The 19,551-nt window shown below is 41.2% G+C and overlaps 1 protein-coding gene across 1 annotated transcript in view; it reads left to right on the top strand.

The window, feature by feature from the left end:
- fbxl17 (F-box and leucine-rich repeat protein 17) overlaps window positions 1–19,551 on the top strand; it is a 210,483-nt gene that overhangs the window by 170,147 nt on the left and 20,785 nt on the right. The gene's annotated exons all lie outside the window — the stretch shown is intronic.

Genomic DNA, 19,551 nt, shown 5'->3' with positions numbered 1-19,551 from the left:
CTTTATGTCTGCGTATGTTGTAGCAGTGACTGTGTGCTGAGCTGAGCTGAGCTGAGCTGAGCCTGGCTGGGACTTTGGGCCCTCCCCTAGGAAAGCCAACCAGCTCACACAGTCAGATCTGCACCAACTAGAGGAGACACTTTGGACAAGTTAAACAGTGATAAATCTGCATGTCAGTATGATTTAAACCACGGCCGCTACTTTCTGTCGACGTCGTGTCATATCGCCGCCCCCGCAGGGCTCATATTGTCCGCCACGTGGCTCTTTAAGAAGCGAGGGATGATGAAAGAGTGAGAGGTAAGTGTGACAGGCTTAACTCGCGGAGGAAAAAGAACAAGCTTTGATTAATTGCAGTGGAGGTGATTGTGAAGGGAGATGCCGAGGGTGAACAGGTTCTACAGTAGGTGTGTATGTGTAGGTGGTGCTGGCTATAAACACGCTTGTGTTTGTGTTTACGCGTGAGCAGGTATCAGCTGCAGGAGTGTGCATGTGTAAACAATATGTGGGAGGAGGAGTAAAGGAAAATAATAAATAAGAGCTATATTCCGGCTTTGTGCTGCTATTGCCAAAATGATTCAGCAATAAACATGGGGTTAAAAAAAAAATAAGATGGAGATAAAAATTAGGGTTTTTACTTTTACAACTCTGTAAAAATGTACAAATTTTAAAAAATGATTACGGTAGACCAATATAATGCTGTTATGATGTCAATGTTATTTGTACAGCCAATATCAGAAATCACAAATTGGCCTAAAGAAGTTTCAAAATCTGTACAGTATATGGCACCCTCCCCTTAGATCCTCTTAAAGGATAAAATAACAACTTTAATTGTGGAAGAAATGATCTGCTTTTATCATCTTTTCATTGGCAAAGCAGCACTGCAGACAGGCTGTGGTCATTTTACAAGTTTTTTCACCAGAGGCCCCACTGGAGGGAGGATATCACAAGAAGTCAATGTCCTAACATTACATTATATTACATCACCTCCATTTGGAAGAACCTGCACACTACCTGCGTGCTAGGATGTCCTGGAGGAAGAACAAAATATATTCTACCATCTCAAATGAGAAATGGTGTATGGATGCATTTTTGTCTAATAATCGCCTGTGGGAAAAAAGGCTTAACACTACTCATACAATATGCAAGGTTTTGGACTTTTAGACCTGTGCTATTTAAGGTTGGGTTTACACGAATATTGATCTGTTGTATATGAAAAGTAAAAGGGGTTAACGCAGTCATGGTTACCAGCACTCGAGCAAGCTGGTCCTGATCAAGGTCACTTTCCACTGAATAAAGCAAATAGAAAGCTGAGTGAATATGCATTTTTGCTTTCTGTTTTGGAAAAAACAAGGTCATTTCATTCATTTTTTTATTTTACTGGCAAAAATGCAACATCTGCCTAAAAAGTAACAACTGCGTTCAATCGAAAATAAAAAATGATTCTGATCTCTACTCTTTAGGGAGAAAACATGAGCAGCACAACTGAAGTTTAAGTATAGAAACACATTACAAAAGTACATCAAGGTGGTTGAAGAAGATTTCAGCATGTTGCTGAACAACACAGCAAATTTTCTCTCGTGTGTTGGGGCTTTGAGGCATGATGCTGCAAAATGTGAGCGCACCTTGATCTTTTAAACGTCCACAACTGTGGTTTGAAAAATGATTCAACCTTATACCTGAGCAGGCTGCAGTGTTGCAGCTCCCCAAACTGTCTGCGTCTGTACAACGCAACTCCAGATGGGTAGAAAACACTGTTTTACTAAATAATCCACTTCCCACACCCATATTCCAGCCAGTTAATGTGGGCCATTAGCGTCCATGCAGGATAATTGGCCATTATGTTCTATTTAGCAGCAGTCCATCCAACATTGTCGACTGGTCCACTGTACACATTACATTAGCTAAGCTTTTTTTTTTACGAAGCTTCAGGACTCATGAGAGTTGAGAGTAGTTAATTGGAGGGTGGGAGTTGTTCGGGTTTCGGGGCTTAAACCCAGCGGGGAAAGATGAACTCATTAAATAGAAGTTTTATCTGTTTTATAATTTACAAAATGTTTGGGGGTTACACCATCAAATCCAATGGTGCATTGTTTTACCACAGATATTGTTGTATAGCCAGTTAAGCTGTATACAAAAACTGCTTTGGAAGTTTACAGCAGAGTTCAGTATAAAAGGGATAAAAGACAGAAAGGAGCGGTGAGACGAGCTTGAACCATTTTTTATTTGGTTTTTAGGTTGGTGTGTGCCATAAATTGTATACAAGACATGGACTTGACGTCAGCCATTTGTTTGTGCACTACCATTTTGAAACCTCAAGTTTGGCATTTTGTCCATCACCATCTCGACTTTCGCTATTTTAATTTTTTTGCAACCAAATGTGACACGAGAGATTGGAGCTAGTTAGTACAAGCAAACGCTGAATAAGATATTTGGAGGAGACCAAAATGTTACAATTAATTTCCGTGGACTGAAAACACACTGTGAAATGGTTAAAGCTGTAAGACAAAAAAAATAGACCTGACAACTTTGTGGTAACAACCTGTCAATCATAAGGTAGCCACGCCCTAAAGCATACCCTGCTTTATTGTCTATTTTACTCTAAATGGAACATTATTTACTAAATGAACATCATGCTGTTTTGAAGAAGACTTGAAACTAAAGACTGAGACCATAAACTCATGTTAACAATGTTTGCTGAGGTAATAAATCAAATGAGAAGTAGAGTAATTTTCTCATAGACTTCCATAAAATTAGACTTGTATTTGAGTCGCCCCCGGCTGGCCATTAGGATAAAATCAAGTTTAAGTCACTTCTGCATTGGCTTCACTTTTCAGAACTCTAGGTTGACGTCTGTTGTGTTCATGTGTGGTTGCCTACAGTTTGTCTCGACACTCCAAATTTCTCAGTGAGTTACTGTACTGAGTTGCTTAGGGAGCAGCTTCCTTCTGTCTTTGTTTCATTTTTCTCTACAGGCACACAGACACATATTTCACACATATTGTAAGGGCGGTCACTAAATCATTCATGCGTTTGGAACATTTGCCTCTCCACTGTTTCTCCATAATAAATGAAGGGTTTGATCAGCTGCCTGGATCAATACCTTGCACACTCTCACAGTTTGTACGTACTTGACACCTTGCCTCCAAGCGTTGTCATATATTTGACATGTAGCCGCTCATTCATGACTGCAGGGATCTCTTTAGAGGTAAAGGGAGATAATGTGTGAAAAATAACTTTTTATTTTTTAGATTTTGCTATATACTTTAGTTTTTTGCAAAAGCTGTGTCTTATGTGACTGTTGAGTAGTGTTCTTTAGGAATTCTTTGTGCAGTTTCTTTCTAATTCAGTACACTATAATCATTATTATAATAATAGCATTTTTCAAACGAGAAGCAGGAAGTGCTTTCCAGGGGAAGGGAAATAGAGTGCACACTACGATCTCAGTGTGGCACGCCCGGTGGAAAAATAGTTTCCTGTAGTCCGGCACAATAGACTGTTTGGTCCATACCTCCTGTTTGAAGTGGCTATAAAATACCTCTCTGTTCTTTTTTCCTCTACCTGACGGCTCCTTCAATTTATAAATGAGAGCATAATTGCATCTTTTACAGTGATGAGAGAGCGGTGTGCATGTGCATGTGAGAGAGAAAGGAATGAAGTACGAGAGGAAAACACATAAAGGAAAATAAAAGAATAAATACTAGCCTGTTGGTGGTTAATTTGAGCTGCACTTTCACATTTAAAGATGTTGATTGACAAGCAGGAAGCAAAAGAAAAGAGCAGTTGTACACATTAGAAGTGGTCAGATTTTTATGTCAGAGGGAACACATTGGCCAAAATCTCAAAGTGAAGTGAGGATAATCTTATTTCTCTAAATAATGCGTCTCATAATTAATTTATTAATTACTGAACATGGATTGGTTCTGAGTAGTAGCTGGAGCTGTTCTTTGTCCACAACGCTGACTAGATTTTCTGGCTGACAGAAAGAGGGAGTTAGTGTGAGACACAAGCTATTGCTAATTGAACGCAGGGCCCGACTCGCCAACGTGAATGATTGTTTCACACCCCGACCATAAATCCTTCTCCGTTACTCCTGAGGTGCAAATGGATCTGGACTCTTCCCTCCTCAGCCACCTCTGTCTCATCTATATGATCGTGTTCTTCCTGCCCTGCTCTATCACTGTAATTGATATAGAGAAATAGACAGAGAGATAAAGTTGGGAGTAAAATGGTGTAAATGAAAAACACATTTATTACTGTCTAATGTACTGTAGAACTTTACACTGCCATTGTTTAAATGCCGGTTGTTGTTAGATTCTTAACAACTGTAATTTTTGTTGTTGTTTGCCTCGTCGATTGCAGCATGAAATCAACTGATGCTCTATCAATTGAAGACATGCCAAATAAAAGTTAGTTTATCTGACAATAAAGATTATAAAATGTGTTTTTGATAGAGTATATCAACTATGGAATCATGCATTTCTTCCTGATTGATAGTAAGCGGAGCATGCCACACAAATATTAACAGACGAAACCCAATTAAAACTTCAGGTTTACTGTGATGGGATATCTAGTTTCAACAATTTTTAAGTCTGGGGAAGATTTTTCTTTAATTTTATTCTGGACAAAAACGAAACAAAAAAGCAGCAGATGGCTTTTCCTAAAAGGAGCAACAATACTTGAATAGATAGATAAGCATAATATAAAGGATGGGGAAAACTTGCACACAAACTTGACAAAGAAAACAAAACAGCCTTATATCTCCATATAAAGGTGGGGTAAAAGAAGCAGCAAGCACTAGAGGGCACTCTCTATCTCCCTGGCCTTCAGTAACTGCTCTCTGTTTCACCCACCCACACACACACACACACACACACACACACACACACACACACACACACACTTACTTGCACTCATGCACGCAGAGAACATGCTGAACATTCAAATATGAAAGTCAGAATGAGATGTTCTCACAGCTACTAGGAGACAATCAATTTGAATTGTATTAATCAGTGCTTGCACTCAGGCCCTCTCTAGTTCACTATTCAATTACAATTGTTACATCTCATCCCATTCTCTCCCCCTCTCTCCTCCACTCCCTCGCTCTGTCTGGGTCTATATCTCTGTCTCCTACTGTAGCCACTATCTATAATAATATTCCCCCATTGTTTCTCTTTTCTTCCTACAGCAGCATAGATGATAGATTTTAACCTAATGAAAAGCACTTCTGTTGAGATTGAAAAGCTCCTTAAACACATCATAGCAAACCCTCTGTCTTTTCTTCCTCCTCCCATCCGGTTTCTCTCCCTCGCTTCCCTCTCCCCCTACTTCCTCTCTTCTTATTTCCCTGCCATATCTCCCCCTCTTTCCTCCCCATGTCCTCACCCCATTCCCTTTCTCGACATCGGGGGCGCCCAGTATGAATCCTGCGACCCCCAAACACTTTTGCTTCTCTGCAGTCCTTTCTTACATCCTGCTCTTTTCCTCCCCCCTCTTTTTTTATGCTAAATGGGTTGCATTACTGTAATGAGCTGGTAATTTATGGAGGAGGAGTGCAGGACTTGTATCATTTGCTCATTGAGTGTTGTTTGGCCTCACAGAGCTCACCCACTCCCTCTGGAAACACATGCATATGCTCTGAGCCAAGAGCAAACAGACAGACACCACTCAAAAGTAAGCAGGCACATACTGCGCACACACACACACACACACACACACACACACACACACACACACACACACACACACACACACACACACACACACACACACACACACTCACACACATTCGCACACACACATTGTAAGAAGGGCACATGATGACACGCTCAATAGGAATACGTTGTCTGGCCAGGCCAGGCAGTGAAAGCAGTGCAGCAGCTGCAAGATTTCAGTCGGTGTACACTCAGGATCCGTTCAGCAACAGTGCTAATGTGCTCTTACACACACACACGCCAGTATACTTAGGTGCACAAATGGAAAATAAGTCTTGTAAAATGAAAAAAATGTTTTGAGTGGAAAAGCGAGGGTGCTAAGCAACATCAGTAGCCAGCTGCGATGATTAAAATAGCAGCATAATACCCACAAGGGGGGATATTTTACCAAACCATACTTTATAACAGGACTTGAGTAGGGTTTTTTTTACGAATTGTTTAAAGAAATCTACATTTCCTCTAAATTCAAAAGCTAAAAAGTGGAAGTTCATGTGTGTGTTTAGTGTGACGGAATTGCTCAGCTTTACAATGTGCAAATTCCTTTATTAGGTTCCACTTATACATATATAAAAAAAATGGAAATGCATACAAGCATTACCTTTAGGAGGCAAAAGAAAAAGTCACCATATGTTCATGTTTAAAATTGAGGTTGTTAAAACTTAGAGGAAAAACTTATGGAAAACTGAAATTGGCCTGTGTGCTTCATTCTACCACTGAGCTTTTCATATCAGCAGGAAGAGCTGTTTTCATAGATGTTCTTCTTTGGTTCCCAGGCACAGGTTACAGCCATTGCTACACAGGATAATTGTCTTTCTATTGTGGTTGTGTAACCCAATAGCCCGCAGATGAAAGTCACAGAGACGCGAACATCCAAAGAGAAAAGAGACCTGTTTAGACCGCAGGGAGACGGGGAGTAAGGGACAAAAAAATGACGGGAGGGAGGTTGGGTAAAAGATGTTGTGGAAAACAGTGGGGGAGGTTTGTCGGACACGCTGACTGTTGTCTGTCTTGGCTGGTAACCTTAGTAAAAGATTAAAGTGAATGTAAAAGGTCGACATCGCTCGCCGCTGACATTATAAATAATGCGTATGCGCATGTTTGAATTGTACACCATACCCATGTACATGGATGACCTCCCACAGGGATGTTAAACACCATGGCGACGGGCGCTGACCCCAGTCGTAAAGAGGTTAAAAGGTCAACAGAGCTACTGAGGAGGTGACAGTGACCCTGAACACTGGAGCATCCTTTAGAGAGGATCAGGAGGAGGTTAAAGACAGAGAGGGGGGAGGATGGGAAAGAGGATAAGGGTAAAGCAAACAGGAAGAAAAAGGGGAAGAAGTAAGAGAGGAGGAGGGGTAACAGGGTGGGAGAAATGTGACTGTGAGAAAGGGGGTAAGTAAGGAATGAGATAGGGAGCACAGATGTTAAAAAGTTATCGGCTGTTTGTATTTAAGCTAAATTAAAGTTCCCCTGTCGCATTGTCACTGGGCTCCTGAAATGTCAGGTTAAACACTGAAATAATTGTGGCGAAACAAACTCATCTATTTCTCGAATACTGAATATAATGGGAAATATGAGGGGGGAATAGTTTACCCAGCACAGCGATCCCCTTGTTGCATTTGGACAAATTATCCTTTAAAGAAGAACTCTCAAGTCTTTAAGCAGCACATTTGGCCCTGTTGTGTACGTCTCTCTCTAAGGCTCGCTATGAAGTTACCTCCTGGAGAAAAGTGCTTTGTGTTTTTATGAGACATTCTGACTGCGCCGCGGCACAAAAACAAGGTTCTTAAACTGTCATTTTGCATTTAAGAGCACTTATCAATTTCATAGACCCAGTCTGCGCAGCGTTCTCAGAGTAAGACATGAGTTACTCTGTGTGCGTCTGAAATGAGCCTTGGGAAAGGTTAGCCATAAACTGAAAAAGGTGTTTGATCTATAGCCAGGTATTGATCAAAAACATTGTCTGCGCTCATGGAAATGTACATTTGTGTGTGTGTATGCGCGCTTTGGTGCACTTTGTCTGAGAGTGTGCGGCGCATACAGTAATGGCACGTGTGATTTGAGTTATGGCCAGGTATCGATCAGAAAACATCACGGGAGCTTTAAACTATGCTAAAGAGCTTTTGGTGAGACCAGACGAAGTGCTGTTACAGACTCATGAGCCATTAGGAGTTTTTATAAAGGAGACTGAAGTGGCACGAAACGGAGAACGAGAAGAGAAGGAAAGAGCGCTTTGAATGTCAAATGCCACTCTTTTATGAAGTCAATACTCTTTTCTGTTAAAAATCTTTTTAAATAATACCTATTTAACGCTCATATAGTACTGTTTTAACATCTTTAACTTCTCCATGTTGAGATCTTTGACATTTCTCCCTCCTGTTGATACATTGCAGATTAATTGAAAACATTCAGAAACCCTGTCAGAAAACTCAATGTTTTTTTTCCTCCTTTTCTTTTTTCTTTTGTTTTGGAAGGTTAACTTACACAACACGTTTTGTCAAGGCAAAGAGCCGAAACCACTTCAGCCTTTAAATTTCTAAACTGGCAAAGTGGAATTATTAAGTCTAATCAATAAGTATTTTAATGAGGAACGTCTTTGTTTAAGACTTATTATTCAGTAGAGAATTGTTAATAGTTAAGCTGAGACAAGAACTATAGTTTTGTTTGTTTAAATGCTAGGAGTTCATGAGTGGGCATGACAACATTTTACCTACAGAGTCAAGGATAATTTGTTCCTGTTCTTATTGGCTTCAGGCTTCAGGAAAGAAACGGGCACAACTCAAGCCTTTCCTTGGGTGGGTCTGCCTGCTATGAACGGTCTACTAACCTAATTGTTGTGCAACTAATTGGTATCGGGTCATTTGGTTTAGGGTTGTTTCAGGGGCTAAGTAGACCCCTCATACACACACGGACAAAGCCACACACACACACACACGGCCTTGTGATCATAACGATGTGAGGCTTTTGTCAGTGGTAGGGAAAGAGGAAGTGTGTGTCTGGTTAATGATTCCCGCTGGGTTCTAGCGGACTGGGTGGACTGTTAAAGGCTGGAGATAAAGCACAGACACAGACTTAGCGGCACTTGGATTGTGACTGTGCCTATTGGATAGAGTCAGAGCGGTATTTTTGGGGCGGAAAGGGTAAAAAAGCACAAGCCTAAAAGAGAAAGTCCAGCGTGTTCATCTTCCTGCCCGTCAATGTTGGTATTATACGCTGAGTGGAGCTGCTAATTACTTAATTACCCTGTGTGGGTGAAGAGCTCACTATTTTTTTTGTATCCTTAAGCCATTGCTTTCCCTCTTCCCATCACAAAACTAAAAGAACAGCTGAGACGTCAGCAACAATGCTCTCTTATGGTATTAAGATTGGCAGAGAATGCCACGGTGTGTTAACCTGTTCTCTGCCTAAGCAGTATGTAAGAGCAGCCAGTTTTTCGTCTGGATCTTAATAAGCGTGATGTAAGAGAGGCCCATTTCTGGGCTCTGGATCCAATAGTAGCGTGTAATTACCTTTAAGACCTGCTCCCTATGCTAGAGGATTAGCCGTAATCCATAACCAAAGCCATAACTATTGCTACGCTACGTTAATTCCAGTCAGACGCATGCAACACGCAGTTCATTGAATAGGATGCCGTCTGTCTTCATTTTTGTCCTCTTTCCTCCTCCTTCGCTTCCTCTCCGGTCGTCTCTCTCACCGTCTCATTTCAAATTAAAGTCTGAGCTTTATGCCCCTCCGTCTGTCATGTCAGAATTGGAGAGCGGTTTTCCTGTTGTACACAATCCAAAATAAAGAACGAGGGAGAGTGATAGAGAGAGAGTGATAGAGAGAGAGAGAGAGAGAGAGAGGGGGAGAGAAGGTGGGGAGGATTAATATCCTTAAAGGAGAGGTCCATAGGAGCAAAGGTGCTGTTGGTTTGAAATAGAGCTTAATATCCTGCTTTTACTGCTGATGGCAATGGGAACCTTAGTGTGTGTGTGTGTGTGTGTGTGTGTGTGTGTGTGTGTGTGTGTGTGTGTGTGTGTGTGTGTGTGTGTGTGTGTGTGTGTGTGTGTGTGTGTGTGTGTGTGTGTGTGTGTGTGTGTGTGTGTGTGTGTGTGTGTGAGAGTTTGAGTCTATTTTCTCCTTGTTGATGGGTTAGAGAGGGTTGAAGAAGACGGATTGAGACATAAAACACACTTTTTTTCACATAGATTACACACAAACAGGAAAACACTATAGGCCTGCAAGTTTAATGAGCCCTTTATTGGAATTTCTCGGTCTCTATTTACCTATAGACCAGGGCTGCCTGGTTATTTATATTAAATTCAAGATTTTAAATCGTACCTCTATGCAATTTGGTTCTTACGTGACCAGAATTATTCAGCATTTTCATAAGCAGGATGATCTTTCCGACCTATCATCAGCGAATGACAAGAATCCACATCGCAAACTGAACATAAATACTTCTAATGTGCGAGAGGGAGTGATGGAAAGGTGGAAGGAAAAACCTTCAAAAACAAAATGAGTCAGAATCTCAAAAAACCCTGCTGTTGACAGCGAGGAGGAAATACAATTATCCAATCTTTGTCGTGACAAAAACATTGTGCCTGTACTGAAAGAGAGGGACCCTCTTTGTTTTGTGGAACATTTTTGGATTCAGAGGAAATAATGACTGACGATAGAGCAGCACAGGTTTATACAACTACCTGAAACATCCCCTCAAAGTACAATGTGGTGAGACTATTAGGGACACTAAAGAACTGTAGCTGTCTACACTGCATCAGCATGGCGGACAAGTTCTCAGAATAAAAAGAAAACCGGAGTTATCCACAAAAGTTTAATTGAGAGCAGTGTGCTTTCTTTCAGGAATGCCCTGTTCACACTGGCATTTACACACATTCACACCTAGAAGCTGCCCAGTACAACCAGAGTCTGATCTTTTGACCACTTACCGCCATCACTGGAAAAGCTGGGGGTTAAAGGCCTTGCTCAAGGGTATGTCAGCAGTGGTATTGGGGGAAGGGTAAACATAGCATCAACCCAATCGCCAGACATCGTTAGTGGAGGATTATGTTCAGCAACTTTTTTTATTTTCTTTACATCCTTTCCCAACTTTTCTCCTTATTGAGGGTATTATTAAGGTTAGAGAGATTGTGGTTATGGAAAATTAAATATAATTGAGTTATTGTTAGTAAAGATTACAGTTAATCAAAATCCAAACCTTTATTAGTTGTCTGGGACGGAAGCCGAACTTTGGTCTTGTGCACAAAAGTCAGACGTGCTACACACCTGTAAATAATAAAATAAAAAACATTCAAAACACTGCAATAAAGTGCTTTACAATAAATAAATAAAACATTTAAAACACACAAAAATGAAATGGATCAAAAAGCCTATAACAAAACACAAAAAAACACAGTAAAATAAACTAAAATCACAGAAAAGCAATTCTAAAAAAGAGGGTTTTTAATAGTTGAGACATAGTTTGCAGCCCTTATCTCCTGAGGCAGGTTAATCCACAGTATAGGAGCCCTGACTGCAAAGGCTCTAACACTTTTAACTATGAATATGGACTTTGGCACAACAATATAGGACCCATAAATGGACTTCACAGCGCGAAAATGGACATAGGTCCATAAGAGATCTGGTAGGCCTCTCAGGCCTTTGTACATAATCAATAATATGTTAAAATCAATTCTAAAAGCAACAAGTAGCCAGTGAGAAGAAGCCAGGATGGGTGAATGTGATCATGTTTCCTAGCAGCAGAGTTTTGGATGAGCTTGAAGCTTTAGAGGGATTTTTTGCTGATGCCAGAGAGCAAGGAGTTACAGTTGTCTAATCGCCTTGTTATGAAGGCATGGATAACGGTTTCCAGATTTCTGGGAGAGAAACAAATGGTCATGTCCTTGATATGTTTCTGAGATGATGAAAGCAGGATTGAACCACTGATTTAACATGTTTGACTAAGCTGAGGTTTTGATCGAAAAGGACACCAAGATTGAGTTATTGAATGGGACAGAGAACCAAGATTGATTAATATTGGGGGGATTGCACTAACTTGACCTATGTTAAAAATCTGTCTTATCAGCATTTAGTTACAGGCAGTTTAGCAGGTTGACAATGTTCTCTTGGTTCTTTGTTGGGTCACAGCTTAGATAGAGCTTAGAATCGTCTGTGTAGAAGCGTAAAAACGTATACTGTGACACCACCCACCTCCACACCTTTTCTTTCCTCCACTCTACACATAGAGCAGGATTTTAAGACTAAAAGTTGGTTGCTATGAGCTGACTCACAGTTCAGACAAAAGTAAAAGTAAAAGAAATTAAGCAATTTATTTAATGGAGTTATATACAAATGAAATCAATGAGATGTGAACAATCAGTAAAATGACTGATGAATGTGAATGTGGGGCTGACCGACTGAGCTGGCCAACTGTATAGGCTTGACGACTCACTGGAAAACCCTGCCAGCCCTATTCCTGCAAGGGGAGAAAACACAAGCAGGCCAGGCAGAGTAATTCGACTGGTACAAAAAAAATGGTAACTTGTCCTTCACCACAGCAATGTCCTGAGGAACTTCTTTAATTTAATTAGAGTTATGAGTCAGACAATGTACAGACACACACACACACACACACACACACATACACGTAAATATTTAAGGAGGTTGTCAGGGCCCAAAGTAAAACAAAATGGATAGAACTCAAAAGGAAAGGCTGAAATAATACCTTTAAACTGGTAAATAAAAGTAAGACTACCCTATCTTCAGCCAAAAACTAAAACTGGCATGCTTATGGAAAGAAAACAATACATGTGGGGAAAAAACTATTGCAAGATTCTGTTATTTTCTGATCTTGACTGAACACTTATTCATACGCATTGAATAATATTTCTTATTACATATTATGTTTAAGATAGTATTGTGTGCTGCAACCCAAATAAACATTTTCAATCTCACAATATCTAAAAAAACAAAACAAAACGGCTTTGTAAGGCTGTTTTCCCATTTGATCACTTTGACCCGAAGTATAAAGGTCATTCACCAGATGTGAAATACCTTATTTAATTTATTGTTGACAAAATGAACACGTTACAGAATGAAATAGTTACAGGCCCATCTAGCTCCCACTTCACCATAGGCTACTGGGGTTAAGTATATAAAGTTCTGAAGAGTATTGGAATTTTGAGTGCATCCTGTCGGAAACCCATTCTCGAAACTTACTCATTAAATTCTCTGTGAATTGAAAAAAAAAAGTACTGCTCTTAGAATAGACCATAGTGTGTTCAACCTTTATCGAATGGGGACCTGTTAAGTGTCCCGTTGACCCGTGCAAGTGTGTGTGTGTGAATGGGTGACGAGTGCTCGCTCTCAGTGGTGAAGGAAAGCGTGTAGTAGGTCACCTCTGTGATAGCTCCATCTCTCCTTATCGCCCCTTCACTCTGTCTATCTGTCCTTGCCCATCACTCTTCCTCTCTATCTCTCCCCCTCGCTGCCACTCACTCACCTTTCCAATCTTCCCTCTCCAAACTCCACATCCTCTCCGCAAGGTTATCGTACGTCAACCACTAAAACAGTCAGCGTGTGTGTGTGTGTGTGTGTGTGTGTGTGTGTGTGTGTGTGTGTGTGTGTGTGTGTGTGTGTGTGTGTGTGTGTGTGTGTGTGTGTGTGTGTGTGTGTGTGTGTGTGTGTGTGTGTGTGTAAGTGTATTACTTTCAGATGCTAGACCACCATAAAAAAAAAGTCACTTTTTTTTTTTGTTGTACTGTCTCTACCTCACCACTTAAACATTTCAGGGTCTACTGATTGCTTCTGTTTCTCTCTTTCTCTTTCTCTCTCTCTCACACACACACATACACAAAAAAGCACATAAAACCATACAAGCACACACTGCCACAAAATGGTATGTGTCAGCTGGTTTACATCAGATCGGAGGCTGATTGGGAAAATGCCCATGCCCTTAGTGCTCACACACACACACACACACACACACACACACACACACACACACACGAGGCGGCACGCTGCCTTCTCCCTGCCCTCTGGCTAATTAATTTCCCAGATCGAGCATGTCCCACCATAAAGTGCTCTCCCTCCTTCTTGTGTCGCACTCAATCTGTTCCTCCTCTCTCCTGTGTCTCTGCGCGGAGCCCAGCTCATTTCAGTTCCCCTGGCCTTTGATTGCGTTTGCCCAAAATGTCAGGGCAAAGAACGTCACCTCGTAGAACCTCTGCCTCTCTCGTTTTCTCTTTCTCCTTTTCCCTTTTTTCTCTCTTTCCTTCTCTTCATATCTGAGTATTTTCATCTGGTTTGGAAGACACAGCTCGTTTTTTTTGTCACATCAAGTTCATGTCCGCGGCCCCAGCAGGGTTGTTTCTCCTCTAAATGGAGGGATTGTCTGCGTGCCGTCCCCAGTTCCCTCTAGTTCTCACAGCTTTTAATTTGATAATCTTCAGCTCACCACAGGCCAAAGCAACAGCCTCTCTTTCTTCCTCTTAGCACGTGCGTTTCAAGTGCTTTATTTGGCATGTTGTTTACTGCATTAGTTTTGGCACTCTGTGTGACCCCAGTCCGTTTGGCCGGGTGCTTTGAGGGTGAGCGTAGTGTGCTAATCAATCATACCATGAGGCCAACGGTTGGCCAGGTCAGACAGACATCAAAGGGGTGAAGCGACATCCACATGGTGCTCATTGAGGTCTCCTGACACCGTTTTTACACTGCGTGCACGCTCACGCACGTATATTTACACGCATGTAAACACGCTCCTGAGAAAGCGTTTTCCTGTTTGTGCTTGTGTTCACAACCAGTAGGCAAATGATTGTCATGTCACGCACACACAAAGATACACACACATATGTACATGTATGAATACTCACCATCAGAGAACTGAGCCCAGAGTCCTTTACCTCGGCCCATTTTTTGGATGAAATAATCAGACAAGAATGTCTCTTTTTGGCTGATTTGAAATTACATTGTATAAAAAAGGAATAGTGCCACAAATGAGTCCTATTAATACATTTTGGGACATTGACCACAATGCCCCAATCAAGAGATAACAGTATGATAAAACCTCAGATGGTAGACATATTCAAATTAATATCTCACCAATGTATATAGTCCTAATAACCAATCCGAATTATGAAAGGTGTATCTCTGAGTCTTGCAACCTCTATTGGCATTTTATGCCCTTTTCATTAATCTCACAAATTGCAGCAGAATGAAAACTAGCTTGGCCTCCTTCTTGCAATAATGCATGTCAGTATTGGTAAGAGTATTTGCTAAACTGAGAGGGAAAAAACACAGATTGGAATAGCTGCTTCTGCTCCCCAACATCCACAATTTAAAAGGATGAGAAGTGAATAGCGGGTTTCTTTTATATTTTTTGGGCAAACAGCAGCACAGTGGAGAGGGCAAAGCTGAGGCCAAGTTTTTCAACGCAACACAAAGAACCAAGTGAATGTCTTTCACATTAGACATGACAGTTTGCGCTCTCTGGAATACATCAGCCGTAATACGTTTTTCTTTGGTGTGTGTATATGTGTGTGTTGTCCCTGCTGCTATATTCATACACACACACTGCAGCGCAGTAAGTCTTAACCATATACCATCACTTCTCTCATTAGCATTCCGTCTTCATCAGCGGTTAAAATATGGTGTATAGGGTTACGGCAGACAGGCTCGGGGATAGCTTCAGAGCAATAAGATAGCAGTAATGGCACACCATCATTTAGGAGAATGTAATAAGTGAATATCTAATAAGCCTGTAAAAGATGCTTAACCCCTGAAGCTCTGGGGTCAGGTACAGAGATAGGGAGAATAAGCTGATTAAGTAAGGTTTCTTCTCAAGTTGCGGTCATCGCGGCATTGACCAACTCCTGACCCCTGTTTAGTGGTTACTGTGGCCTATAGAGCCGCTGCTATGTTTGGATAAATCCGCTATTTATGGCGTTTGATAAGAGCTGGTGCCTGATATGGGAAAGTAATAGGTTATGAATCTCTGTCTGGAGATAATGTAGAAGTTAATGGAACAACGGTTACTCACCTTTGCTCGTCATTTGTTACCCCGGTTCCTAACTGAACGCTATGAGCAAAGCCTTACACTTAAAATCCAATATTCAGGAAAATGTTAATGAAAGAATTACCCCGGGAGTGGTTTGCCGGTTCTGGTTTTGAAGCAGAAATACCGTTCCTGAAGGCACTAAATGGTCCATGAGACTCTTTATATTGATCCATTGACTGATTTGTTGTTTGGTGATTGATTGACGGGAAGGTAAGTTGGCCCATATCCCGGGTGATGCCTAAATAAACTGGAGCAGTTGGTTTTAAACAGGATCCCCACCTGTTTCTCGTATGATGGCATAGCTTTATCCCCAAATGACAGATTTGGTAAAAGACAGGTGAAATGTGCCATGCTTAAAGTGAATGATATATCGGATTTAAGGGCAATCTCTGTCTCTCTCTGCTTCTTTTCACACTAAAGAGGGGATGTGACACACACACACACACACACACACACACACACACACACACACACACACACACACACACACACACACACACACACACACAAACACACACACAGAGAGAGCCAGATCCTAAAGCCATTTTCAGGCAGGGCAGCAGAGTGTGTCCTCATTACCGTCTGAGAGTGTGTAGTCACCACTCAGTCACAGCTCCTGCTGCCAGAATGGGATTTTCCCCTCTCTTCTCCTCTGACTCTTCCACATCTTTCCCACCTTAACTTCTCTTGCATATCGCTTCATCTATTTCTCTGACAGAAAATCATTATCAGTCAGGAAAGACAATTTCCTGCTCCCATGGTCCCTCATACACTGCCAGTCAAAAGTTTTTGAAAACCGTGTATTTAAAATAAAATCATTATAATTAGTTACATTTCGAGGAATGTAATTGTCAGTTAATAGCAGCCACCCTTAAAAGCTAATCGGGAATTTTTGTATTATTTTTGTATTATTTGTTTCTTTATAAAAAATGAATTAAGTATGATAAAATAGGGCTTTAGTATTGATCAATTTAGGTCAGCACCTATAGCCGTCTGCATGTTGTAATAGTTCCCTTACAACAGAGGCTAACACTATGTAATTAAGTATGTAGCTTTTATAGGTGACTTTCCCCGACATGCCTTTAACAAAGTCCTTTTTACTGTCAGAGTCCTATTTCTGCACATTTAAGTTAGTCTGGTAAAACGGAACGAAAGCTAGTATTATTATAACAAATAAAAGTTGTCTAACAGAGAATTTGTAAATTATGTATGTGTACTAAAATATCATTAGCCCTGTGTAAGGCATCAATAAAATAGAAGAGAGTAAAAAACATCTTCCTAAAAAAGCATTTATTAAAAGTGTCTGTAATGCTAAAATAAGATAAGATAATCCTTTATTAGTCCCGCAGCGGGGAAATTTGCAAGCTCTTATACTTACATTTACACTACTTTAGCTTCAACTAGAAGTTACGAGCAGTGTATGTAAGTTGTTCATATCATAATATGGAAGACACGTATATTTTATATATATATATATAGTAAAACATTTTTAAATATATTTATATATATATATATATATATATATATATATATATATATAGAATGCACTACCATTTTATTCTCTACCAAAAAAATGACTTTACATATTTTTGTATGTACATTTAAACACAATCTCTTCCAGAGCCAGGGCACTGAGCTCTAGCTGCACTCTCTATGTCTGACAAGGTGAGCAAAACTGTTTGACTGTAGTTAAAAGGTTGCAAAAGTAGCCAAGGATTTCCATTTGCCAGCTGTAGTTGGAGTTTACGGACTCCTGATGGAGGATCAAAGGAGGAGGGAGAGAAGCAGAGGGATATTAGACCGTAATGGCGACCAGATGAACTTACCAAATAGCCTCACGCTTGGCTCCTTCTAACAGAGGCATTATCTGACTCTCCAGTTGACCAAATTAAGAGCATAACAAAATGATGTTTAGGGTTCTTTGCTCTTCTCTTTCTCCCGACAGCTATCTCAAACTGCCACATGTTTCCTGCTCAAAGTTCGGAGGCTGTAATTCAGTCATTTAGAGCAGGACGGTTGTGCGCTTAGGTGAGTGCAGCAGCGTAATCAGAAAATGCATGGTCAATGTATTCACTTGCACTTCTTATACATTCACCGTGGTGGGCACCTGTCCGCTTCGATCCTCTCACTCTGTCAGGTTGAAAGAAATAACGTTGAAGTGGAAGAAACAAGGACTTGGGGTTGGTGAAGGGGAAGTAGAGGGAGTTCTGTTGTTTGCTTCGGTTAACTGTGAAGCTCTCCTCTTTTATTTGATCTCCCCGTTTCTTTTTAAAAAGTCTTGAACGCTCTGCAGGGAGGTTTCCTTTTGACAGCAGCAATATGTGTGTGTCTTAACATCAGAGAGGCCTGAGCCCCGGTAATCGAATTTGGGATCATGTGATTGGACATGACAAGGGGAACAGGACGGGGAGCCATTCACCTGCTTGATGTCTCTCCAGTCTCAAACGCAGCCAAGCACACATACAAAAACACGAGTGTCTCCATTTTTAAAATACTTAACCAGGTCACCACTAGTAAAAAAAGAAAACAATCATGGCTACTCTGTATGCTGTTCACCCATCTGGCCTGATGGTGCCTCTTCCTCATGGGGCCGTTTACATGAAACATTCTGTAGCTTCAAAGCCATGTTACTGCCTGTTCAGTTATAATGTGCCATTATGCATGGCATCCAAGAGCACGCCGGAGCACAAAGGGAACCACATGTGGAGCACTCCAAGTGCCCGGAGCTATATATTACATATGTTACATACTGTACACAAGATGGTTATGAGTGTGTGTGTGTGTGTGTGTGTGTGTGTGTGTGTGTGTGTGTGTGTGTGTGTGTGTGTGTGTGTGTGTGTGTGTGTGTGTGTGTGTGTGTGTGTGTGTGTGTGTGTGTGTGTGTGTGTGTAGGAGAGAATCTACATTACATAGCTCCAGCTGGTCAGGAGGGAAGACGGTTAAATATATGCAGTTGATTCAAAAAGCATAAGATTATTCATTTCCCCATCTCCTGTGGGAACAACTCCTGCTCCACAGTGTACGCACACACTCGTATACACGCACATACGCACACCAACACACACAAAGTCTTGGCCAGCGAGTCTTACTGTGCGGTGACATCAACAATCTGCTGATTGCATGTTATTTAATACTGTAATATGTGGAGTTATTTAGGAAAGTGCTGGTGATAAAAGCAATGAAGGGCGAGACGGGAAGGAACTCAACATGAAAAACAAGTTTGTGGAGACAAAGTTCTTCACCTCGTTTTAAGTGATGTTTGAGTCTCATGCTCGTTTATGGAAGACAAAGTTTCTCAGCGAAACGGATTTCTGCAAATGAAAAAGCGAAACAAGACAACAACATCAGGGCTAAGTAACTATTTGAAGGTGCTGTCAAAGGCTTTCTTTGTCTTTACCCTCCTCCTTTCATCTTTCTCTCATCCCTTGCTCCGCCCCCTCCCTTACCACTCTCATTAGTGATGGCCGCGCGAGAGGGGGAGAACAAAAGCCCAGGCCCTGCCAATCGATCACCGAGCAGCGCTATCAATCGACTGGTGGAGCGCAGGTCTCCTCCATCCGCCCGCCAATTGATGGGTCAAAGATGGATGGGAGAGATTGTTGTGTCTCTGTGTGCTCTTGTGTGTTAATGCAACAGAGAGCGCGTCTTTATTCGAGACAGATTACAGGCCGTTTAATCTCTTCTTGTTTGTCGGGCCGCACATTCTAATTTGTGCTCAGCTGAAAAATAAATGAAGACACTGTATCAAGAGAAAGACACGTGTGAGGTGTGTGTGTGTGTGTGTGTGTGTGTGTGTGTGTG

The sequence above is a fragment of the Anoplopoma fimbria genome, chromosome 13 (genome assembly GCF_027596085.1).
Source record: "Anoplopoma fimbria isolate UVic2021 breed Golden Eagle Sablefish chromosome 13, Afim_UVic_2022, whole genome shotgun sequence".
Classification (NCBI taxonomy): Eukaryota; Metazoa; Chordata; class Actinopteri; order Perciformes; family Anoplopomatidae; genus Anoplopoma; species Anoplopoma fimbria.
The sequence above is the reverse complement of the archived record's forward strand: the minus strand, read 5'-3'. Positions and strand labels throughout refer to the sequence as shown.